Genomic DNA, 7,209 nt, shown 5'->3' on the forward strand with positions numbered 1-7,209 from the left:
TAAATGTCTGGCTTCACGCGCTTATCAGAGGACGGTGGGAAATTCAACAATGATGTAAGCCAAGTTGAAAAAATGTTGTGCTGATATGTCACAATCTTTGTATTTTTAGACTTTAACCCTTACAAAACCCATGCGACTTGCATGGGATTGTAAGGGTTAGGGTCTAGAATGTGATTGTTTTTATACAATTATAATAACAATAAATAAGTAAAAAACACAGGCTATTAATGAGAATGGGACTCGACCAGACTTTAAATTGGCACACATTGCTTGAACAGCCATGACAACACATAACAAGCCATTACAACCAAGCACAATAGCCTCATTTTGCTGTTAAAGACTGGAGCTACTGATGTTGAATGATAGGCAGATACATTAGTTCATGAGCAAGCCTCACTTAAACAGTGGCTGATAGGGTTTTGTTTTTTTTTCTTTTCTGAGAGTTAGATGAGGAGATAAATACCGCTCTCATGTCTGTACGCTAAATATGATCATACAACTAGCAGCCTGTTAGCTTATTTTAGCATGAACACTGAAGACGGGGGGAAACAGCTAGCCTGGCTCTGTCCGAAAACAAAATCTGCCTATCAGCACCTCTAAAACTCACAAATTAACACGTCACATCTTGTTGATAACGGCAAATCTGCGTTTTACAGGAGATTATGTGCCCAGATATTCCTTGGTTGGGAGTCACTTCCTACAGTGTCCACTAGTTGGCAGGAAACTCTTCAGAAACAAGACAGAGTTCGTCCATAACGTCAATTTGTTGTTTTTTCACTTCGGTTTTTGTAGCTGTTTACTTCTGTTTCCAGTGTTTGTACTAATCTAAGCTAACAGGCTGCTGGAGGTGGCTTCAAATTTAGCATACAGACTTGAGAGAGGTATCAATCTACTCATCTAACTTTTGGCAAGAAAGCAAATATGCTGTTTCCCAAAAAGTCAAACTTTTCCTTTAAAAGACTGAAGAATGATTTTTGATTGATGATTGATGCACACTGATTGAGATCGGAAAACTGTGTGTGTACAAATCTGGACTGAGCTCAGACACATCTCCATTGCTCCACTGTTGAGATTGATTTGAATCTTCTTTCATAAGAAATCTGCTGCTGTCATACAGAAGGTTTTTTGATATTGTGAATCTAGAAAAATCCACACAAGCATGTTTTCATACAATTAACTCACAAGGGAGATCTTTTTTTTATTCTGCCCATCTTCTCCATCTCAACAACTCCATTTGCATTTCGACACAGAAGTTGATTTTTCTTGAGTGTATATCCTCTGTTGCTGTGGTGCTGTTTGTGTTTCTTCCTCTGTGCTGGTTGTCTCTTTAAAGACTGAGTTTGACATTCTCATGGCATTTGGTGTCTCTGCGATTGTATCAAGCGAATGTGTGGGCTGCGACAGCAGTGAACTGGCACGAACCCTGCTGCAGCTTTGCACCGGACTGCTCCATGCCACCCTCCTACCTCGGCAGATTTCGGAAAATGCCTCCAGTGCAGCTTAAAAACCTGCCACCCCTCACATATGCTGTGAATGAATTTTTTCCCCCCTCATCCACTCATGATTATGTCCCATGAAGTATAACACATTTTCAGACACTTTGATCTTTTCATATTGAGAAGTGCTACTTTCTTATACGTGAAATATTGAAATGGTTCCGCTCCTCTTCTCCCTCCTTCTCCTTGATCACTCGTCTGTTCTTTCACATCTCGCAGTGCAATACAACACCTGCCCTTCTGGCAAGCAGTAATTTAGTAGAGCATTATTCAAGAGCATTATACAGGCGAAAATTTTGCTGGGTGATCATTGTGTATGTTGGCTGTATCCTAGGAGATTGGTGCATATCTAATAAGGAGTTTGTTACTCATTTTGCAGAGTGGGCACTTTGATGTCCTCCATGTTGAATTTTCTGTTTTAGCTCAACATCCTCCTAATGAAACGGGTTTGAAGCTGCAGAATTGGTGGCTTATCAACTCCACACCCCACTTATCAGGAGTTGTTGTGGAGCTTCTAATTGGATATTGGGACAAACCTTAATGGTTTGTCACTAAAGTGGACAAGATCATAGATGACAGTATTGTTAACATCATTAAGAATCATCAATATTATCAATATCCAAACCAAACACCCGTGCACTCCCACTCTCTTCTCATGTTTCATGATCGCGTTTCCTCTTGCCCTCTAAATCGACAAGTGTTCCTCACTAACTACAGAAGTAATTAGTGGTAAAATTGATGTTTTGGTAGGATCTGTCACACCTCTGTTCACACCGCCAAATCAAAAGCTTAACAATGTGTCTGCCCCCCATCAAAAGGAGAGCAGAAACTCTCCCTGCTAACAAATAAATTATCTAATGAAACAGTACAGAGAAAATACACAGCCGTCAATATGAGTACAGGGATACCTATCTGTTTATCAAGATTAATGGGCTTTGAACCCCATTTGGTTTAAGGTTTTTTTTTTTTTTCATCTAAACCTTATGATAAATACATGTATAGTGTTTTATGACTGTACTACTTACAGTTGGATTTATAGGTAGAATAAGGTAGAAAATGTTGATGTGGCTTTAAATAAATTTCAATGCAAAAAGGGTTTTGTGCTGTGAATTCATCACAGACTGTTTCAGAGCTGTATCTGTTAGAAGCTCGGGTCTGTCAGAATATGCGGGAAATCAGTGTGGATGAGTGGAAGTTCTGACAGTGTGTTAGAGAACTTCACTCTGCCCGCGGTTCACACCCCTGAGACTGTGACGTCTTTGACACCATGAGGCACTCTTACCAAAATACACCTCCTCTGCAGCACAAGGTGGGCTAAGGAGCTTTTTCTGTGTCTGTTGTTGTTGGTGACGTCAAATCATTCCTGTCTCTCCTTGAAGATGTCAGGGCTCATCTGCGGATTCAGACATGATAGGACCAAACAGGATCAGCCTGGCCTCTGCAAAATGAGTCCTCTCTAGGTGACAGAACTAACAATAGATCTGAAGCATCATAAACATGGCTGCAAAGCAGGATACCTGCCACCTGTTAATTTAAGACTGAATCATGCTCCACTGGGTACATCCATAATTAATCACTGAGCAACCGAATCAACCGTGTCTACCTATAGTAGGCTGAATTTTACATTTCTTTATATATTTCATCTAATACATTTAAGTAAGCATTTATTCAGCCAGAATCTTACTCCAACAATAAAAAACGTTTCTTCGGAGAGATGATTATCCTCCACGTTCCTGATAAGAGAATGTGGCAAGTGGTTAGGAGGTGGGAAGAGCTGGCAGGTACCAGAGGACAAACACAAGTCAGTAATTATTGCTGGGTGGTGCAAGAAAGGCGCCGTGAGACAAAGAAAGCTGTCATGCTGAATGCATTCCAACCCTTCAGAGATGAGCTGCTCTTACACACACTTTCTGGTTTGTTCTTCCTTTCATTTTGAGAGATCTACAGCCACGCTAGCAGAGGCTTTGTACTAAATGCTAATGTTTGTATGCTAAAATGTTGCTATGCTATTTAGCAATTGACACAAAATGGAGAATATCAGTGGTTTTGTGGGTATTTCATGATAAACAAAAGTACTGGACCAATTAAATGGTGCTCAATGAAAAGTCAGGGACCATTTAAATTATTACAGTTCAGGACCAAATTTTATGGCAATCCGTCCAGTATTTGTCAAGACAATTCACTCACAACCTCAAATATCAACCTTATGGTGGCACAAGAGGAAAAGTCAGGAAATCACCTAAGTCATTAAGATTCATCCTCTGGGCGCCATGACAGGCTGCACAAAATTTCATAGAAATTCATCCAGTCTGACCAACAGTGCCATCCCTAGAACCGCAATGCCAGCATGGCTAAAAATATCAAGACTGATGGCAATACATCGGCAATCAGTCAATTACAGTCATGTAAATTAGCAGGCATTGATCTGACTTAACCTAAAGGAAGGTTTACTGCATATACTGGCAAACAAGAACTTTTAAAAAGCAATAAATCAGCACCCTGGTGTTGAAAGCATAGTATCACCTGTGTATTCTTCACATACTCGCTTACTCTCTAAATCTGAGTGCTTTAGCTGACACAATTGGATGAGCTGCCGGTGTTTGTATCCTGCTGTTTGCGCATACAACCCAGGCAGGACTCGTATCAGAGTTTCCAACAGGAGGCAGAGCCAGCTAGGGCTCTCTCGGCTTGACTCATAACTATCCCCGCTTTTAATCCCTTTTCCTGTCTGATTTCAATTCAAAACAGGCATGATAATTATACACCACCACAGTGATCTGGCTGCTAGCCTGGTAGCAAAAATACTTTGAGAAAAAGATAATAGATATAGTTAAAATACATGGCGCTCAGTTAAGGGGAAGGAAAATTAATCTAGATTCTGGTTCCCAGTGTGCTTGTGAGGCCCACAGCACTAAGATCCCTGCCACTGTTCCCCTGGGTCAGTAGCTCTCATACCTGACTGAGCAGATCGAGATAAGAACCAGTTATCTTCGCTTCACAGCACTCCACATCCCAGAGGGAGATCACCTCTCCAAGTAGACACAGCAGCCTGGGATTCAATCAAACCAGAATAGTTCCACTTACTCTGTCTTTCTAACTTCCATCCACAGTCACTGTAAAAGCACGGGTGCACTGAAAAGTCATTAATTGTTAGTAATCACAGAAGAGGGTTTTGAAAAAGATTGCCAGCTTTGAGAACATAAATCCTATTTCTGCCCAGATTATCTGTAGGTAAGATGTACAGTATTAAAATAGACGCAGCTAGCTATTTGAGGTTAGTATTTTCAGTTTTGAGGTTAGGGTTTCAGTCCTGAGACAACATAGTGATATCAACAGATACTGAATTGCTCATTCACACTTTACACACCTTGAACTATGATGTATAAAAGCCTGGAGTTACAGGAGTTAAAAGAGTACCCCACCGATTTAGCATTGCACTACTATAAAACTGTTCCGCTCAACACAAACAAAATCGATGCAACAGAACCAGAGATATTGTCTTTTTATTTCACAAATTCATCTTTCTTGTCGAAAACCTGGCACTTCATTGCCCACATTGCAACTCAACCGCCAGCACTTCAGTCAGCGATTTGGGTGTGCTATGCTAACAGTGGCTAGTGTAGCCCAACCCACGCTTATTAGACTTCACATAGCTCCACCTGGAGTCGCAAAAGACTTTATATAGTGGTGCTCCCCCACCTGACACCGATAAACAAACTTTGATGTGTAAAATTAAAGTATCTCATCACTCTTTTCTGAAATCCCGAGATCCCTTTTAGAGAGGACTTGTCATGAGTAGTGTGATGTTGGGCGTCCAGTTTGATAATGTTGTTAACCACTGACTGTTGAACGGAAACCTACAGTATGGCCAATCTATTGATTATGCACATCTTACAACAAAACATTCTGACTAAAATTTTTTTTACAAGAGTTTGTAAAATATCAAAGTCACAATACACTGAACAAATGAAATGACACAGAATTTGACCACAGCCGTCATGGAGACTCAAAACAGAGGTGGATTCGAGTGGTCTGATGCCAAACTTATGAGATGTGAAGTACCACACTGAAATCTCTGAAACCCATTACTGTTTTAGCCGTGATTCACCATTAAAGATAAATTGATTGATTTTAGTTGGCAACTTATGGAATGGAAATACAACATTGATAGATTATCACCTTTTAACATTGCTGATGAGCATGTTAGCAAACAGTTGCTTATTTACACATCTGGCAGACATTAAGCAACATTAGCATTTACTTGAGTTGTGTTTCTGACCACCTGATGGATTTAAGTCCAATAACCAGTCTCTTTTTGACTGTTTTGGCATCCACCAACGCCTTGAAAAATATTTGGCTCTTTAGCTGCTAAATGCTCCACTATGTTCTTCTTATTTCAGCTCTTCATAGAGCTGAGGGGAACCGCTGAGCTATGTGATAATTCTTTGCCATTTCACATAGTTATTTGGTCCGTTGCTAATATAAAAATATTGATTTGCGCAGCTCGAAGTTTTTTTTTAATGATTCTGTTTTCGAGCAGACGGAGGATGAACTGGTGTAAGCCCTTTTCATTCCACCGGGTTCCTCCAGCATTTGTGTGAAGAGGAGTCAGTTTGGTTTGGCTTTAAACTCAGGGTGACAGAGCTCCAGTTGGCACATTTTGAAAACAATATCTTGTGGGGTAGGATGACAGAATTGTGTTTTGGTTTGAAAGGCTTTCAAAGGCATACCGCTCTATCCAGATAAAGACTGCGTATTTGGTTGGTATAGCGCTAGATCAGGCCACTGCTTCATTCTGCAGGGTCACACAAGGAAATTGTTGGATCAACCTCATCTTTGCATTGTCCTCAGAACTGGTTTCAAGGGGAAACTTAAAATTAGGTTCTTGCAGCTCAGCAAGATTTTTCTTGAAAGGATGTTCCTCATCTGGGCTTACTGATATCATTTCTATTTCTATTTTATTTGTTTTACCATTACATTCTTGATGATTCACTAATTTCTAATTTTAAACATTCTAACAATTGTCAGGCTCTTCCTTTTAAAGATTCCCGATCCTCTTTTCCTTTTAAGCCTCACAAAGGCTCACTTCCTGTGGAGTTAGAGACACCCCATGTGCTGCTGGGATGTTTTCCATGGCACGACTGTGTCAGTATCACAATGAGGTGACTCATGTTTATCATCTTCTCTTCTGTTGTGCCTCCTCCTAATGAGAGCTTTGAAGAATGTGGTAGAAATAGTGTGTGTGTGTGTGTGTGTGTGTGTGTGTGTGTGTGTGTGTGTGTGTGTGTGTGTGTGTGTGTGTGTGTGTGTGTTAGTATCAACAGTATATTGGTGTCTATGTTTATGTTAAAAACTGAGTGTCATCAAACAGTTCATTGTAATAAAATCTATATGTTCAAATAAGTTAAATATACCATATACAGTTAAGGGTGTCCTCTAAACATACACAACTTCAGAAAAGTCTGATGATATTTCAATTGAGTTATATAATTTGTCTCCTCTGGCAACACATTAGCTGCATGTTGCAGCAGAGGGACGCAGTGAATGCTGAGTGGAGAGGGAACCTGATTTCGTTAGCGCTGATCAAACGGTTCACCGTACATTTCACTGGCCTTGACAAAATGGTCACAAAGCATAATGCAGTGGCTGTGATATCACAGCAGCAGATTTGATCTACACAAGAGGACAATAAGTTGTGTTTCAGAGGAAGTAA

Source organism: Xiphias gladius, chromosome 8 (genome assembly GCF_016859285.1).
Source record: "Xiphias gladius isolate SHS-SW01 ecotype Sanya breed wild chromosome 8, ASM1685928v1, whole genome shotgun sequence".
Classification (NCBI taxonomy): Eukaryota; Metazoa; Chordata; class Actinopteri; order Istiophoriformes; family Xiphiidae; genus Xiphias; species Xiphias gladius.